General features: G+C 39.9%; 3 pseudogenes; all 3 read left to right on the top strand.

Moving 5' to 3' along the window:
* The first annotated feature begins 6650 nt into the window (after positions 1 to 6650).
* On the top strand, positions 6651 to 7092 carry LOC116625290 (annotated as a pseudogene).
* A 1367-nt stretch (positions 7093 to 8459) lies between these two features.
* On the top strand, positions 8460 to 10747 carry LOC116625289 (annotated as a pseudogene).
* Positions 10748 to 13792: 3045 nt separating this feature from the next.
* LOC116625271 lies at positions 13793 to 14096 on the top strand (annotated as a pseudogene).
* The last annotated feature ends 3722 nt before the right edge of the window (positions 14097 to 17818 follow it).

Raw genomic sequence — 17818 nt, 5'->3', positions numbered from 1 at the left:
TCTTTTCAATGCTGCACACTTTGATGTGATTTAGGTTTAAACGTGGCAGTTTTCCCTAATGAGAAATATAAAGATGTAAATGTTTGTTAGCAAGACAATATTCGAAAGATTTCTAATAAAACTTCAAGTTGCTCAACTTGGCAGTAATGTTTCTATTCCATTGGATGAGGTAAATTTATATTTAAATTTTATTTATTTATGTCCACCAGATGGCAGACATTTCACAGCAACCTTACAAATAAGGCACATCTTCATTTCTGCAAGGCTGAGCAATAATTTTTGAAGATCCTAAAGGAAATTAAAAGCACTTTGATTAAACAAGAAATGCAGGAGCACATTTGCAACTTGGATTGTACCCTAATTTCTGCACCCCTCCAGCCCACACCACTTCTTTGGGTTCCAGAGGGCATTATCTGACTGCTCTTTTCTGATATTTTCATTATGGAAACGTGGATTTGAACATGGTTGAAACTGAACTATACATGTCCTTTCTATGTGGTTTGGGCTTCTTCAAAATAATTAATCAGTGCGGGAGCATAAGGACCATCTTGGGCCAACCTGGACAGTGCAGAAGGGCCATTCCAGCTCGAGAGCTTCCTGTAGCATCAGTCAAGGTTGTCACTGGCACTGCATCACAGCTCAGCTTCTCCCTCTGTCTACTCTTGCTTCCTTCCCTTCCCTTCCCTTCCACAGGTACTAATCCCAAGGCATTCCTTAGTAAACATCATACACATTAACTTAGTCTTAGAGTTGGCTCCTGGAGGACCCAGCTTACAACAACCTGGGAATTGTAAATTCAGTAGAGAAGACTAACTGGTGAGAGTCAAATGAACTGTAACCATATGAGGCCAGTCAGTGTTGGTGCCAGAATTTCCATTTGGGCACATTGGGAGCAGCATTCTGTTTTGTGTATGTGTGTGTGTTTAAGGATATTGGGGTGGGGAAAGGGAACTTATTTGGGGGCTTCTTTTGAAGTTGCTTATAAATAAGTACACTATGACTTCATTGTATATTTATTTGTGGGGCTTGTCTGGGCAGCTGATGGAGATAAAGGGATGAGAATAAAAGACCCCGTGCACACATATACATCCCCCCACTCCCTACTTGTCACCCTTAGGATGACCATCTAAGGTTGGCTGAAAGAATTGTGGAATTCTCCAGAAAGTCTTATAAAGAACTGAGGCACTTAGCATTGTTGGTGGTGTTTTGTGGCCAAAGATGAGCAAGAGAATAATCATGGGGGCAGAACCAGAAACTGCCATGACAGAGTGGATGGAGGGCACATGCACCAGTAACATTCACTGCTTAAATTAAGATTGTCCTGTAGGGGGGCACCTGGGTGGCTCAGTCGTTAGCGTCTGCCTTCAGCTCAGGTCATGATCTCAGGGTCCTGGGATCGAGCCCCAGATTGGGCTCTTTGCTCAGCAGGGAGCCTACTTCTCCCTCTGCCTGCAGCTTACCCTGCTTTACTCTCTCTCTCTCTGACAAATAAATAAATAAAAAATAAAATCTTAAAAAAAAACTCTCTGAAAGATATTTATGCAAAGGAGTCTTAAAGGCAGGCTGACTTGAGGAGACATTGCTCTGTCCTCCGAAAAGTTCTCTACAACCTGCGACACTCTGCAGATCTAACTGGTTATCTTAATAATCTGCTTCCCTAGCAATTATTTTAAAAATGACATCTTTACTTTTTAAAAGGTAATTAAATATTTGTGAGGTTTCTTTGTTAAACCAGAAAAAGAGTTTTAGAATGTCTTTTTCTCTTTATTTTTATTTATGTTTTAAAGATTTTATTTATTTATTTATTTGTCAGAGAGAGAGAGAGAACACAAGTTGTGGAAGTGGCAGGCAGAGGAAGAAGCAGGCTCCCCACTGAGCAAGGAGCATGATGAGGGACTTGATCCCAGGACCCTGGGATCATGAACCGAGCCAAAGGCAGACATGTAACCGACTGAGCTACCCTGACGTCCCAAGAATGTCTTTTTCCCTTTATGCACAAATGAATAGTATCTTTGACTCTTGGCTTCCTTATGCAAATAGGTGAGAGCTTTTGTCTCATTAACTGGAACCACTCAAGGTTGCAACTGCTTCCCAGTTCAAACTTAACTTGTTATCACCCAATTTATTTTCATTAACTGATCCCTAATACTAGGGAAAGTATTTTAGTTCCATGGGTCTTTATTTCCTATTATTTCCCAAACAATATTAAAAGACAGGCGTTTTTATATCTGTAGTATAAACTTACTGCTTATCAGGATCCTAGGAGGATGAATATGAATGTTACTTGAAGAAAAAATAATTTATTTTTGCAGTCTCTTAGAAAAGCATAAAACTCTCTGTAAAATCATTTTGTCAGGAAAGCAGACTTGTTTTTGGGTACATCTCCAAATATTATTTATCTTATCTGGTGTACTTGAATGGTGTCTCCTGAATTTTAGAGACCTACTTGGTTCTAGGATTGTTTATTTGAATACATAGTCCAGGCCTGGGCAACACAAAGCAAGGAAGGGGCCAAATTTTTGGTGAATTGGGGCCTTGTATCTTTGGTAAAACTAGTCAAAGGTATCCTTTAAATGAAGCCTGCCTAGGGTTTCTCAAATGTAGGTGTTGTTTTTGTTTTTGCCATATTTATCCAGAGCGGATTTTGTCTTCTCCTTTCTTTATTACTCTTGGTCCATACTGGGTCAGCTACCTTTTACATCTTAGCCATGCAGTTAAAGCACAAAGCTTTAATTTGTGCTTAATATTTAATATATGTGGGGAAATCTTGGCACACTTATAAAAAGGTAATCTGATTCACAACTAATTTCTTCATTTGTTTCCAGTCCATATAGAGAACTCTCTTACTTTTCCTGATTTCCTAGGAGGTGAGATTTCTTTCCTTCATTATTTTTCTAGGTTAACTTTTGGGTTCAGAATGAAGTTCATTTCATGGGAGCTTGTAACGTCCTGTACACTTACACACTTTAAGTCTCTTACTCACTGAAGCTTATTCTTACCCGGTCCCTCTTTTCCCCGGGCATGTAGGCTCTGAACAATAACCTTGATTTTTTTCCTTTTTTAAAAACAATTTCCCAAGGGTGCCTGGGTGGCTCAGTCAGATAAGGTCCGACTCTTGACTTCAGCTCAGGTCATGATCTCAGGGTAGTTAGCTGGAGCCCGCTTAGCGGGGAGTCTGCCTGAGATTCTCTCCCTCTGCCCCCCCCCCCACCCACTCACACTCATGCTCGCTGTCTCTCTCTTTCTCAAATAAATAAATAAATCTTTAAAAAAATTTTCCCAATTCTTGAGAGTTTCAAGGCCACCTAGCTAGTAGATGAAGAAGCCATAATTCAAAACCAGGCAGTCTCTTTTTAGAGCCTGGAGTCTTTTTAGTCACTGTAGTAACTCTCCTAAAGAATGGACATGGGACGGGCATGAGGCAGAGGACTGAAGATAGCAGAGAGGTTCCACTGCAGTTATTCCAAACACCAGTTCAGGGACCCTCTTGAGAATAGGTGGGGTAATACAGCCAGGCTAGCTTGAAAAAAAACAAAACCAAAGGCAGGGTGGGTATACTTTTTGTTTCATCATTGTCTTGTAATAAGTATTAATTGTGGAATACTATGAACCTTAATATCAATTCCAAATCTTCTTTGCACTTTCTTCTTATAGACTTTTGGGTCTGCAGGAAAATAGAATTCTTAGGTAAACTTTTTTGTTGTTGTTTTAAGTTCCCAAAGTAGAGCATGCAGATTGGTACCCTCTTCCCCAACTAGGCACATACCCATAAGCAGACACACACACACACACACACACACACACACACACACACACACACATTCTCTATATGACATATGCTGTAATTAGTTCTTTAAAAACTACCAAAGTACGGGGTGCCTGGGTGGCTCAGTTGGTTAAGTGGCTGCTTTGGGCTCAGGTCATGATCCCAGGGTACTGGGGTCAGGCTCCCTGCTCAGCCGGGAGCCTGCTTCTTCCTCTCCCTCTGCCTGCCTCCCTGCCAACTAATGCTCTCTCTATCTCTCGTCAAATAAATAAATAAAATCTTAAAAAAAAAACAAAACTCCAAAGTACAAACTTCTCTCATTTTCAGTTCTTTCCCTACCAGGTCTTTCCAGTACTTATTTCTTCCAGTAATACTAACATACCTATTCCAGTCACAACTGCTGTGTAAGAAACCACCTCCAACTTAGTGGAGTAAAACAACAACAATCATTTTATTATGGTTTCTAAGTATCAGGCTCAGAGACTCTCATGCTAGTGACATCAGACACTGACTGAAGTTGTAACAGTATTTGGGGGCATTTTAAGGCTACAAAACAGGAGTGTAACAGCCAAAAGGACAGAAACTGCATCACCTTTAATGACCTAGCCTCAGAAGTTCTATATTTTCTTTGATTATAAGCAAGTCACAAGCCTGCCCAGATCTGTTAATTTCATTGCTTTCTGCCTCTCTATTGGTAATAAGATCATGATGGAATCATAGGCCCAAAAGGAACCTCAAAAGTCATCTAGTCCAATCCTCTATTTCATGCAAGTTTTAATTACTCTCTGAAAAAAAATTTCTATTATTTACATTGACTTTCTCTTCAAATTTCAATCATTTTTTTAAAATGTATTCTAACAAGTTTTGCACTTCATTTTATTTTTAATAATCATACATGTTTTTGCAAAACTACTTTAAAAACTCAATAATACTAGTAATACTAGTATAATTATACTAGTAATAATTACTTTCAAGGGGTTAACAGTTTAAATGAAACGGGATAACCATACACAAAGGAAAAGGACAAGCATACGCCCATACTTTAAATAAGTGTTCAAGGAAAGGACAGTTTAGGGAATAGTCAGAAACCTTTACTTAAAGACCACATGAGGGTGGGGTTCTCATGATGAGATTAGTGCTTGTGCTCCTTCTCTCCCTTCCTCTCTCTCCCCGAACCCCCCAACTCGCCATATGAAGATACAGCAAGACGGCAAGTATCCACAAACTGTAGAATCTACTTCACCTTAATCTTGGAATTCCTAGCCTCCAGAATGGTGAGAAATAAATGTTATGCCACTCAATCTACAGTATTTTAGTGGCTTGAATTGACTGACATTAAGGAAATTGAATATTTAGATTTAGAAATGCATTTTCCCATAGGAAACTTGATTTAAATAATGATTCATTTCTAAAGTGAGGCCATTAACTGAATCCATAATGTAGTTGAAATACCAAATAATTCAAAATAAAAAGACAGTTTTATTTTTTATTATTATTTTTTTTAAAGATTTTATTTATTTATTTGACAGAGAGAGACACAGCGAGAGAGGGAACACAAGCAGGGGGAGTGGGAGAGGGAGAAGCAGGCTTCCTACGGAGCAGAGAGCCTGATGCGGGGCTCGATGCCAGGACCCTGGGATCATGACCTGAGCCGAAGGCAGACGCTTAACGACTGAGCCACCCAGGCGCCCCAAAAAGACAGTTTTAAAAAGCTGTTACAATATTGGTTTTTAAATACAACAGGTAAATAAAGCATTTGTCTATGAAGCAGAAGCCCTGGGTTCAGTCCTTTCTTCTGCTATTCTCTGGCTGTGTGAATCTAATCAAACCATTTTACCTCTCTGGCCCTCAATTTCTTCACTTACAAAATGAAAGGGTAGGAAAATTGTGGAAAAATTATATCTAAAAAAAGTCCTGGGGCACCTGGGTGGCTCAGTCGTTAAGCGTCTGCCTTCGGCTCAGGTCATGATCCCAGGGTCCTGGGATCGAGCCGCATCGGGCTCCCTGCTCAGCGGGGAGCCTGCTTCTCCCTCTCCCTCTCCCCCTGCTTGTGTTCCCTCTCTCGCTGTGTCTCTCTCTGCCAAATAAATAAATAAAATCTTAAAAAAAAAAAAAAGTCCTTCCCATTCCACACCCACTAAAAGGAACTCAAAGAAGCTAATTAGAGAGGGGAACTTAATCCACACTGAAACTGGAAAATGCCCTAACTTCATACTGCAAACTCCGAAGAACATTATCCACAAGTTGGCAGAGAAGCCAGGCTACGGTACGTGGTTCTCGTGCTCTTGCACAAATGCAAACCTCGTAGATAAGATTGAAGTACCTCTAACTCTATTCAGTTTAGAGGAATGAGGGCTTCAAAGGATGGGTGGTCTTCAGGAAAAACAGCAAACAGCTGAAAAACAGCTCATAATGCTTTGAGTCGTTACCCTGCTAAAGGTCTCCAGGAGACAATGCCATGTCTTGAAGTTCTATTTAGGATGGATGTGAGGCTGCAGATTGGTTAGAAGGGGAGCCTTAAAGCCGATTTTCCAAAGCACTTTATATCAGACTGAGGAAACGTCAAAGTTCAATATTAAAGAGTTGGGGAAGGGATACCTCTGAAATTATGGGACCAGCAATTCCTAGGTACCTTTCAGCTCAGCCATTGCCAAAAATAATAGGATGGGAGGAGAAAGCCTTCAATAAAGGAGAAATTTATTTTCTTCTTAGAAACTACTCAGAGGGCAGTAGTGGGAAACAATGCTGAAGCCCCAAGCTCAGAGCAACTGACAGCTGTGCATCCTTTGCGTCTTGCTTGGTGTCCCTAATGTAACAAGAGGAGTGAGGAATTGAGGCCATGGAAGCCTAGCATTTAACCCATCTCATGGTTAACTTCTGTCTAATGGCTGGACAGGAGAGTTTTGCAGGTTTTGGCATGACTCAAAATAATTATTACTGGTACTGGCAAAGAGTGAAGCCAAGTTCCAGCCCTGACAGGATTACCCCTCTGGCAAATAGTATGAGCAACAGCATGTTACTCTCTTTCTGGCTACAGCTGCAGCTGTCATGGATGGAAGTGGACACCACCTTATTTCTGCTCATGAGAACTCTGGACACCCAGCTGAACCTTTGTTTACACCTGAGGAAACCAGAAATCTAGCTGAAAACTAAGATGAAAAACCACTACAAGATCCATATCTTCATTTGAATATTAAGGAATTAAAGAGTTTATGGTGAAAAGTGTAGAAGTCTATAACTTTCTCATGAATTGCCACTGGCAGCCTCTGGATACACTTCACCCTAAAATCCCAGATGAGACCTCAAAGAAGCAAGATGTTCATTAAGCTACCCAACTATCATATTAATTGTATGCTGTTTTGGTTTTGTTATATATATATAATATTTTTCCAGGAATGTACTGGGTTTGGAATGTAAATACAAACTTCCAGGATTTAAATGTAATTGACATGATAGAGTATAATGTAAATAAATTTCACTAGCGCAACAACAGCAAAGAAGTGAGACCTGCCAGACACATGGCATGCCTAATTGCCCACCCCAGCTCCAACATAGGCCTTTCTTTATGAATGAGAGCAGGGACTGTGGAGAAAAATGTAGAATCAGGAAGGCGGCCCAGCCAGCCAATCAACAAATAGCTCCCTGTGAAATAGATTTTAGGTGGCAAACAGGGTAGAATCTTAAACAGAAGGGTTGAAGTCTAGGGGCGCCTAGGTGGCTCAGTCAGTTAAGCATCTGCCTTTGGCTCAGGTCATGATCTTGGGGTCCTGGGATGGAGCCCCTGGGAGTGAGCCCTGCATCAGACTCTCTGCACAGCAGAGAGCCTGCTTCTCCATCTCCCTCTGTGCTCTCTCTCTCAGATAAAGAAAAATCTTAAAAAAAAAAAAAAAAAAGGTTGAATTCTAAATGGTCTCTATGGCTCCTTCCAACTCTAATATTCTAAGACGTGATGGATAAGAAATCTTTATCTTGACTGTTGGTACTTAGCAAAATATAGATATAAGTGAAAGTGAATGAAGTGGTCAGTAAGGACTTCATGATGATTCTGAGGGGAACTCTGAACAGCTTTCAAATATATTAAATTCAAGTTTTCTGTTGTCATTGATTTTACCCCCAATACTGAGACTCTCCTGCAGGAAGATGAAGAGCATGATCCTCAAGGTGGTAGGCACATGGAGAGTACTCTTTGAGTTTGTAAATGGAACAAAGAAAGTGGGAGTGGAATTTTTCTGTGAGTGAGCCAAGATTTGGAAGCAAAAAGAAAGACCAGTTGAAAATGGTGTGTATGGGGCGCCTGGGTGGCTCAGTCATTAAGCATCTGCCTTCAGCTCAGGTCATGGTCCCAGGGTCCTGGGACTGAGTCCTGCATCTGGCTCCCTGCTCAGCGGGAAGCCTGCTTCCCCTCTCACACTCCCCTTGCTTGTGTTCCCTCTCTCTCTGTCTCTCTCTCTGTCAAATAAATAAATAAAATCTTTAAAAAAAAAAAAAAGAAAGAAAGAAAATGGTGTGTAGACAATTGCCTGCCCCTTGCCTCCAGGAGGATCCTCTGCTAAAGCCAAATGTAGATCAAAGTGACTGCAGAGAAGAGAAGTTCTCTTGAGGAGGACTCCTCTATATCTTATTGGTGTTCACACCCTCGATGCCTTGCCCTCACTCTCTTCTGTGTCCTGGTCCTGGAACCCCACCGCCCTGCATGCGGCCTGCTCACCAAGGAGAACAGAGTGATCCAGAAGGCAAGCTGGCTGAGCAGGCTGAGTGCTCCAGCATGTCCACCTGCATTAAGGCCATGACAAAGCCTGACACCAAGCTGCCCAGTCAGAATGTAACCTGCTCTAGGTGGCCTATAAGAATGTCTTCAGGGACGGGGCACCTGGGTGGCTCAGTCGTTAAGCGTCTGCCTTCAGCTCAGGTCATGATCTCAGGGTCCTGAGATCAAGCCCCGCATCGGGCTCCCTGCTCTGCAGGAAGCCTGCTTCTCCCTCTCCCCTCCCCCTGTTTGTGTTCCCTCTCTCACTCTGTCTCTGTCAAATAAATGAATAAAATCTTTAAAAAAAAAAAAAAAAAAAGAATGTCTTCAGGGACTGCAGTTGCCCCTGGAGGATTTTCTCAAATATGGAACAAAAGATGAACACCTCTGAGAAGAAGTTATTAAGAACTACTGGGAGAAAGAGTCTGAACTGAGATTCATCTGCACCATTGTCCTGCAATTGTTGGGTAAGTACTTAATAGCCAATGCAACTAATCCAAAAGGTAGTCTTTTATCTGAAAATGGAGTTTACTTCTAGTAACCTTTGTTGCACATGGTGATGATTGAGAACAAACTATAGATAATTCTGGAGGAGCTTTCCAAAAGGCATTTGATATAAACTACAAAGAGATGCAACCCACACACCCAATCCACATTGGGCTGGCTCCTTTCTGTACTCTAACATGAGATCCTTAATGACCCAAAGCTTGCCTGCACACTAGCTAAAACTACTTTTGTTGCTATTGTTTTGTTGCTTTATTGAGCATAATTAACATACAGTGTTATATTAGTTTCAGGTGTACAGTATAACGATTTTACATTTGTATACATTACTCAGTGCTCAGCACTATAGGTGCACTTTTAATCCCCTTTATCTATTTCCCCCATCTCCCTACCTGCTTCCCCTCTGGCAATCATCAGATTGTTCTCTATATTTAAGTCTTGTTTTATTGTTTGCCTCTTTTTTCTTTGTTCATTTGTTTTAGTTACTAAATTCTACATGTGAGTGAAATCATATGGCATTTGTCTTTCTCTGCCTTACTTCACTTAACATTCTACCCTCTAGGTCCATTATCTACATTGTTGCAGATAGCAAGATCTCACTCTTTTTTTTTTTTTTTTGGCTAAGTAATATTTCACCCCACATCTTCTTTATCCATTCATCTAGATGGACACTTCCATATGGCGGATACTATAAATAATGCTGCAAAGAACATAGGGTGCATATATCCTTTTGAATTAGTGGGTAAATACCCAGTATTTAGTGGAATTACTGGATCATATGGTAATTCTATTTTTAACTTTTTAAGCCACCTCCAAACTGTTTTTCACAGTGGCTATACCAATTTTTATTCCAACCAACAGCGCAGGAATGTTCCTTTTTCTCTTCATCTTTGTCAACACTTTTTTCTTGTCTTTTTGATGCTAGTCATTCTGACAGGTGTAAGGTAATGATATTGCATTGTGGTTTTGATTTGCATTTCCCTGATGATTGGTGATGTTGAGTATCTTTTCATGTGTCTGTTGGCCATCTCTATGACTTTTTTGGAAAAATGTCTATATGAGTCTGCTGCCCATTTTAATTGGATTTTTTGTTGTTTTCTTTTTGGTGCTCAGTTGTATAAGTTCTTTATATATTTTGGATATAAACCCTTTCTTGGACATATCATTTACAAACTTCTTCTCCTATTCAGTAGGTTACCTTGTCATTTTGTTGATGGTTTTCTTTGTTGTGCAAAGGCTTTTTAGTTTAATGCAGTCTCAATAGTTTAATGTTTGCTTTTGTTTCCCTTGCCAGAGAAGACACATCTAGAAAAAATGTTCCTATGGCCAATATCAAAGAAATTACTATGTTTTTTTCCTAGAAGTTTTATGGTTTTAGGCCTCACATTTAGGTCTTTTATCCATTTTAAGTTTATTTTTGTGTATGGTATAAGAAACTGGTCCTGTTTTATTCTTTTGCATGTAGCTGTCCAGTTTTTCCAGCACTATTTATTGAAGATTATGTCTTTTCCCCCATTGTATATTCTTGCCCCCTTCATTGTAGATTAATTGACCATATAACCGTAGGTTTATTTCTGGGGTCTCTATTCTGTTCCATTGATCTATGTGTCTATTTTTGTGCCATGCCTAAAACCACTTCTGATGAAGGCATCACAGAACTTAATGCACTGAAAGAAGACTCATACAAAGACAGCACCCTTATCATGCTTAGTGACAACCTAACATTATGAACACTGGACAGTGCAGAAGAAGAAGGTGAGGTGCAGAAGGGGCAGAAAACTAAATGTATACAGGGTGTCATCCTTTTTTCCTTCAAGAAACCTCTTTACACATCTCCATTCCTTGGATTTTCTTTTTTTTTTCCCCTTTATTTTATTTTATTATTATTATTTTTAGATTTTATTTATTTTTGCGAGAGAGAGAGTGAGCCCACAAGCCGGGGAGGGGGGAGGGACAGAGGGAGAAGCAGACTCCCCGCTGAGCAGAGAGCCCCATGCAGACTTGATCCCAGGACCCTGGGAAAATGACCTGAGCTGAAGGCAGACGCTTAAATGACTGAACCACCCAGGCACCCTATTTTTTTTGTTCTGTTTTTATTTATTCACTTGGGAGACAGAGCACACAAGTGGGGAGGAGGGGCAGATGGAGAGGGAGAGAGAGAAGCTCAAGCGGACTCCATGCTGAACACAGAGCTTCACACAGGGCCAGATCCCATGACCCTGAGATCATGACCTGAGCTGAAACCAAGAGTCGGACACTTAACCGACTGAGCCACCCAGGTGCCCCACTCCACTTGGATTTTCTACAGCAAAGAAACCGATTCATGTTTATGGAATCATCCATTTGATATTTCACAATGGATTACATTTCTTAGAATAGGTGTTTTACTATAGATGTCTCATAAGCCATCTCTTCTTCAGAGGTAAATGGTATGTATTGAGTATCGTGTTGAATAAAGTGGATATTTAAAACTAGATATAAAGGGGTGAGGGGAATGTAGGACAAAATCCCACTAGAATAGGATTATAGGAAAGTACTGAGTGAGACAGTTCCCCATGCTGATCAACAGGTGGCATTAGAGTAGCTTGGATGCCAACTGGAACAGAGGGTGGACATATTCAGGATCAAGGCAGTCTTTGGGTGAATGTGTGGGGAGGCCGTGTGACTGGTTGTCTATATTTAGTTATGTCTTATCTCTCTAAATTGTTTATTGCTTGAAGCTAGGAACATTTTCACATACAACTAAAAGTTGTACTGAACTTTTCTGTGCTTTCTTTTTCTCCCTTTAAAATGGAGATAGGGGCGCCTGGGTGGCTCAGTCATTAAGCGTCTGCCTTCAGCTCAGGTCATGATCCCAGGGTCCTGGGATGGAGCCCCATATCGGGCTCCCTGCTCCATGGGAAGCCTGCTTCTCCCTCTCGCACTCCCCCTGCTTCTCCCACTCCCCCTCTCTCACTGTGTCTCTCTGTCAAATAAATAAATAAAATCTTAAAAAAATAATAAAATGGATATAACAGTGATAGCTGCCTTCATAGGATTATTGTGAACAATGAAGAGTTAATGTATGTAAATGAACAATGCAGATTGCAGGGTAAATGCTCAATAAATGTTAGTCAGTATGACTGCACAATGACCTCGAGGCACATAGTAGGCACATGTAATATCAGCAGGTATTAGTGGATGCATAAATGGACAGGATGCTCATAAGCCTGATATTTATAACTCAGAGACTACCTAGCATCAAAATATCCATAGAACAGGGGCACCTGGGTGGCTCAGTCATTAAAGGTCTGCCTTTGGCTCAGGTCATGATCCCAGGGTCCTGGGACCGAGCCCTACATTGGGCTCCTTGCTCAGTGGGGAGCCTGCTTCTCCCTCTCCCACTCCCCTGGATTGTGTTCCCTCTCTTGCTGTCTCTCTCTCTGTCAAATAAATAAAATCTTTAAAAAATATATCCACAGAACATATTGGTAAGGGAATAATCATTCACATTGTTAATATGATACTATACTTTAAAAAAAGTATATAATCTTGGAGTGCCTGGCTGGCTTAGTTGGTAGAGCATGCGACTGATCTTGGGGTTATATGTTTGAGCCCCATGTTGGGTATAGAGATTACTTAAAAATAAAATATATATATATTTTTTTAAAGTATATAATCTCAAGAGTCCATTGAAATGGTGTTTCCCTGAGTATCATTTACTTTATGTATACTTCACTGAATCTTTCCAGAGAGGTGTTGTATCAATATTGCAAAGCTAGGCAAACCTATTTTAGTTTATTCCTCAGGTAAGAAGGCCAGTCCCTACAATGTTCAGCTCTGCCCAGACACAGACAGGTCTGCTCAGCTTTATGCATTCAGTTCTATCATTACCTAGAAGGCTACTCAAAAAAGAGGCTGGAATTAGTCTTCCTGTTCTAAGCTTGATAGTCAGTAGACCAGACGAGGACTCTAGAATACTTGATTAGCCATCAAGCTACATTTTCCCTTCCTAATTTTTGACTCCGAGAGTTCAGGTCTTAGAGTGGGGCTTCTACCCAGATGTCTGGTTTTCATGTCAATTTTTCCTGAGAATGTTGCTCAGTCCTGTACCCCAGCTAGGGCCTTGACAACCTACCTATCCATTTCTCACCCTCTTATCCTGATACCCCAACTATGCCACTGTCCCTTGGATGCTAGATCAGAGTCTGCCTCAAACACCATGGATCCCTCTGGGACAACTATCACTGTCCCTTTGACAAAAATTTCTGTAGTCTAGGAGGCAGTAATAATCATCACATCCCCTCTTGGATGTGGATCCAAATTAACCCTGCATTCCCCACACCACTTCAGACCCTATTATTGGGATTTCTGACAGGCCAGCAAAGGCTGACCAAGCTGCTGAGTTATTCTTCCCTTCCCTTGTCCATGCACATTTCCACCTCCTATACTGGCTTAGAAAGCCTCATTCATGGCTGATAGGAAGGGAAGATTGGAATGGAATAAGAGAAAGGCAGATATTGCAAGGAAGAGTAGTGATAAGAATACTTTTAGCTCCAGAGATATAAATGCTATATGTGGGAATGGAAAATAAAGTGATCCTGAAATTTTAACATAATTTCATAGAGGCAATATGGAAATAAAATAGGATTTAGCTCTGTTTGAGTCCTGCCTCTTCCACTTACTGGTTACTTGCACTTTGTGCAAGCTTAAGCTCTCTGAGTCTCAATTTCCTCATGAGTAAAATGGGATTATAAAAATGTTTATTTTGGGGGAAAGGGCACAGAGTTTGAAACATGGCGGATGACATGGACCAGCAACAAACTACCAACACTGTAGAAGAGCCCCTGGATCTCATCAGGCTCAGCCTGGATGAGCGAATTTATGTGAAAATGAGAAATGACAGAGAGCTTCGAGGCAGATTACATGCTCATGATCAGCATTTAAATATGATATTGGGAGATGTGGAAGAAATTGTGACTACTATAGAAATTGATGAGGAAACATACAAAGAGATATATAACAAAACGGAATATTCCAATGCTTTTTTTCCAGGGAGATGATGTTGTATTAGTTGCCCCTCCATTAAGAGTTGGCTGAAACAAAGAATTTATCATGTATGGAATATAGGAGCTTTTGTATGATTGCCTCTTTAAATATAGAAGACATTCAAAAGAGAAACCTGCATAAATTTTGATATTAAGAAATGACCAAGGATTCTTCCACTCCTGAAATGAGTTGATTTGCAGATAACTCAAAAATCCTTAAGCTAAAGGGCATTTTAATTTTTTTCCAATCCTTTCAATAAATGTGATCACCAAGATGCAGAACTCTTTTTTTCAGGAAAAAATAAATAAATAAAAATGTTTATTTTGCAGGGTTGTGAAGATTAAATGAGATAAGGCATGGAAAAATGCTCCATTTTGGAGTGGTGCTTGTCCTGCCCATGACTGATTCTCAGATTAGAGATTAAAAAGTAATACCCTGTGGGCTGGACTTGGCTCAAAGATGAGTTTTGTTTGAGTCTCTGTCAGAGGTCCCCAAGACCATTCCTAGGTTTGATGATTTACTAAGAGGATGTACAGGACTAAACATATAGTCCTACTCAAAGGCTATGATTTATCATGGCAAAGGATATGCAGCCAAATCAGCAAAGAAAAAGCACATGGGGTAAAGTCCAGGATAAACCGGGAATAAACTTTCAAGGGTCCTTTCCCATGGAGTCACACAGGATGGGCTTACTTGCCCCAGCAGTAAGTTATAACAACACACATGGAATGCTGCCAAGCAAGAAGCTCATTAGAGACTCAGCACCTGGGTTTTCATTGGGCCTGGTCATGTAGGCAGCTTCTGCCAGGCAGATACCAAAATTCCAGACTCTCAGAAGGAAAGCAGGAGCTTGGCGTCATCCATATTGTTTGTACAAACAGTTCAGGCACAGTGAGTCACTCTTATCAGTTTTGGGAATGGTGGGAGCCCTCCCAAAGTTCAAGTTCCCAAATGCCAGCCAAGGGTCAACCTGTAAGTAGGTCTGTCTAAGAATAAGCAGGTCGACCTGCTATGTTACCATTTTTACACAGGCACACACAGGGAATGCCCATGCAGGCTTTTTTTTTTTTTTCTTTTAACTTAGTTGCCATTCTTCAAAAATTAAGAAATTTCACTCAGGATTTTCAGCTCCTTGTGAAAAGTCAGATACTGTGGCAAAAATAGATTCATTTTCCCACAAGGCAACAATTGGCAGTCCCCTTTAAATGAGGCTTCAATTCCCTTAAATTCACCCCCATCTCCATCACTGTCAGTCTTTTCCACATTGAGTGCCGACTGCCATTTAATGTCATGTTTTTGTAACTGGCCATGAGCTGCTTGAATCAGAGTGGCCAACTGACCAGAGTACAAGAGAAAGAAGCAGGCATGTGGAATACCTGTGCGTCATGGTAATTAATAATAATACAAAAGGGTCACATTGATGAATTTCTGCTGTTGAGGTCCCAAGAAATGCCATGAATCTAGAACTCCTCTGTGGCACAATTACCGCAATTACTTATGGGTATTCTTGGATTGATATGACAACACTTTTACTGCAATGTACTATAAACCCTTTTCATTTAAGTTAACTTGAATTAGTTTTTGTTCCTATCCACCCAAAGATTACTGACTGGAATAGTGAAAACATAAATAAAACATTACATTTATTGTCAGTTAGTACTTTATAAATCAAAGCTATTGCTACCATCATCACGGCCAAGAATTGTTGGAATGGACTAAAATATGTCAATAGAAAGGTAAATCTTGTTCAAAGGAAATAGATCCAATGAATATTCAAGTAGTTCTACATATCAATGTATCCACTTATTTACTAACTCAACAAATGTTTACCAAACACCTACTGTGTGACAAGATACGACTATAGAACAAGATAAAATTTCATTTTTATATTCCTAGCATCTAGAAAAGTACCAGGCTTGGAGTTTGGATTCGATAAATGTTTCCTGACTTCAAAAATAGTGTTCATTTATAAGGAGATCTAGAAACCTAAGGATAGAGATAATGAAACTAATTTTGTTCAGTACAAAAAGGGAGAAATGCACGTGATATTACTGTAAGATTATGCTGCATGTCACCTAACTAGACAGATGTTCGAGATGCTGCTTTCTAAGTCCAGTTACAAAACTGGCACTGAGGCAATTTCGAGGAGGGACTTCAACTATTCCAATGTGTATTGAATGTTCTATTTTGCTAAAGGCAAAGAATTAGGAAAAGTCTTTACTTGCCACCTGATAATTTTATTACTTAGAAGACTAAAGAAACAATTAGGGAAACTTATACTCTAGACCTGACTTTTACTAATAAGGAAAAACCGGTTAGTGAAGCATACAGAAGCTACAAGAAGATCAAGAGAAGAGGCAGTGTCACATTAGGGTTGGACACTGGGAGCAGAGTCCAAATTTGTTAGTATTTTTTAGTTGTCAGTGGCAAGAAGCCAATTCAAATTGACTCAGTCACAGTTGGATCAAGGTTTTCAAAATAAGTCATCAAGAAACACTATTTCTCTTTTGTTATTATTTGCTTTCCCGTCTGCTGGCTTCATTCTTAAGACAGGGTCACCTCTCATAGTGGCAAGATGACCTCCAATATCTCTGAGCTTATGTCCTACAAGGTTAGCAAGCTCATTAGAAAGAGAACCTCTCTTTCTGAACATTTTTCACAGAAGTGTGGGATTGGAGAGTCATTTGGCAGGCTTGTGTTATGGGCCCATCCCTAAACCAATTATATGACGTATGTGAGGGATGGGAGTAGGAATATATCAGACACATACTAAATCTGAAGCTGAGGAGCTAAAGTCAGTACTATTCAACTAAAAAGGAATAGTTCCATGAAGGAAAATTAAGGTGCTATTTCAAGAATTACAGGTGCTGGGGATTCATTCATTCAATAACTATTTACTGAGTGCCTACTATATTTAGGCTTATTTTATTTCATTTTTGTTTTTTTTGTTGTTGTTGTCTTTATTTTTTAAAAGATTTTACTTATTTATCTGACACAGAGAGAGAGCGCACACAAGCAGGGGGAGCATGAAAGCGAAAAGCAGAGTCCCCGCTGAGCAGGGAGCCAGACGTGGGGCTTGATCCCTGGGACCACAACCCGAGCCAAAGGCAGACACCCAACAAACTGAGCCACCCAGGTGCCCCTGTTGCTTTGTTTTTAAAAGATTTATTTATTTTATTTATTTTTCTGGTTCCCAAACTTAAATTTAACGTAAAAATAACAGAGGGATGATAGATATGATTATGTAAAAATATAGAGGTTTTACACATCAAAACACAAAATAGAAATAAAATACAAAGAATAAACTGACAATAATATTTACCATATATAAGACAAAAACTTAGTGTAATTAGTGTATAAAGATTGCATACAAATCTCTGAGAAAAAAGTAGTGAGATCCCAATTATAAGTGGGTAAAGGGTACCAATAGACTAGTTCACCCCCTCTTTGAAAAATGACTAACATAAACATAAGAAAAATGTATTCAACCCTAAGAATATCAGAAGAATGTAAATTTAAAAAGCTATAATTTTCACCAATTAAGGTAGCAAATTGTTTTGGATAAAATATTCCATACTGGTCTAGGTATGGTGAGACAAATTCTTGTGTGCTCTGTCGGAGTAAATATAAATAAGGACATCCTTTCAGGGAAACAATTTGGTTGTTTGCCTCAGAAGTGTAGGTTTATTTTAGATTCCAGATATATAACGGTGAATAATAAAGACAAAAATCCTTGTTTTATTGGGCCTTGCACTCTAGTTGGGGTGAGAAAG

This window comes from Phoca vitulina, unplaced genomic scaffold (assembly GCF_004348235.1).
Source record: "Phoca vitulina isolate PV1807 unplaced genomic scaffold, GSC_HSeal_1.0 scaffold76, whole genome shotgun sequence".
Lineage (NCBI taxonomy): Eukaryota > Metazoa > Chordata > Mammalia > Carnivora > Phocidae > Phoca > Phoca vitulina.
The sequence above is the reverse complement of the archived record's forward strand: the minus strand, read 5'-3'. Positions and strand labels throughout refer to the sequence as shown.